The sequence below is a fragment of the Bos indicus genome, chromosome 25 (genome assembly GCF_029378745.1).
Source record: "Bos indicus isolate NIAB-ARS_2022 breed Sahiwal x Tharparkar chromosome 25, NIAB-ARS_B.indTharparkar_mat_pri_1.0, whole genome shotgun sequence".
NCBI classification, from domain to species: Eukaryota; Metazoa; Chordata; class Mammalia; order Artiodactyla; family Bovidae; genus Bos; species Bos indicus.
In genome coordinates, this window is record NC_091784.1 from 7,698,472 (window position 1) to 7,699,923 (window position 1,452).

The 1,452-nt window shown below is 41.9% G+C and overlaps 1 protein-coding gene across 7 annotated transcripts in view; it reads left to right on the plus strand.

The window, feature by feature from the left end:
* RBFOX1 (RNA binding fox-1 homolog 1) overlaps positions 1–541 on the plus strand; it is a 2,439,741-nt gene extending 2,439,200 nt beyond the window's left edge. For all 7 annotated transcript variants that reach the window (XM_070779614.1, XM_070779618.1, XM_070779613.1 and 4 more), the window contains one exon: positions 1–541. This exon is cut by the window's left edge and continues 2,291 nt beyond it. The gene's annotated coding sequence lies outside the window, so the exon portion shown is untranslated.
* Positions 542–1,452: the final 911 nt, after the last annotated feature.

Here is a 1,452-nt window from a genome sequence, read left to right on the forward strand (position 1 = left end):
CAAGCGAAGTCTCCCATGTGTCTTAGATTTCAAAATCCAGAATTTGCACTGTATTTGGAATCACAAACATAGAATTCTTACTGTGTTGGTTCAAGTAAAATTAATTTGCAGTTTTGATTTTCATCGATGAGCTGTACTTTCCCCCATGACTGTATGTAGTTTTAATAAAATCATTTAGAGCAAGTGGGTGCCAACTGATGTTACAGACTCTTTTGTCAGGCACTCCTCCAAGAGGCCAATAAGTCATTTTAAAATGTATGTCAGAGATGTAAACAGACATTTTGGATTTTTTTAAACGGTATTTATTTGGAATGTTTTCATTTATCTAAATAACTATTGCTATTATGAATTATGGAAAAAAAAAAAGATTACTATCATGTGTGGTATATAGTGACTTAACACACACCTCACGCAATCTGCAAACCCAGAAAATGTGTATATCTGTCTTTAGAAATTAGTGTTTATATCACTTACAGTGGTTTGTGAATAAAGAAAACTGGTTTGTAATATCAAAAAAATAAAAGCTTAGTCTGAAAAGGTCTACGTGAGTTGGTGTTCTGATTCTTTGGCCTCTGTGTGTTTCCTGGGAGAGTGGATTCGTCACGTCCACACGAGGCTGCTCTTGTGCCCACCGGGGCGGGCGGTGCAGCTGCCCAGGTAAGCAGCAGGCTTTGTTCCTGCAAGGGACCCGACTGTCTGGGTCACATGCCTCCTCTTCCTCACCCATCATTCCCAAGAAGTCAGTGGAACAACTACAGATGTCTAAGAAAGAAACAGAACTAAGCTGAATTATTTCCCCATCATGGAAACCTCAGCCTTTGGTTTAAAACAAAACAACAATCAGAAAACAACCTTATGTTTCAAATGAAAACAGCTACTAACGCCTATTAAGCTTTTAGTACATCTGTTAACTGGCTTCCCAGGTGGCGCTAAAAGTAAAGAATCCACATGCCAATGCAGGAGAGGTGAGTTCAATCCCTGGGTGGGAAAGATCCCCTGGAGGAGGGCATGGCAACCTATTTCAGTATTCTTGCCTAGAGAACCCCATGGACAGAGAAGCCTGGCAGGCTACAGTCCAGGGGGTCGCAAAGAGTCGGACACTACTGAAGCGACTTAGTACATATGCACGCACCCATGCAAAGCGGTTAATAATCCAGAGAACAATGAGGGAGGCTTGTAGGAAGAAGATGAAAAAAATCATCATAGTAAGTGGCAAAGTTGATGTTTATCAAGTTCTTCCCAGGTGGTGTAGTGATAAACAATCCGCCTGCAATGCAGGAGATGTTGGTTTGATCCCTGGGATGGGAAGATCCCCTGGAGAAGGAAATGGCAACCCACTCCAGTATTCTTGCCTGGGAAATTCATGTGCAGAGGAGCCTGGTGGGCTACAGTCCATGGGGTCACGAAGAGTCAGACATAACTGAGCACACACACTTATTTCCTTTAATAATT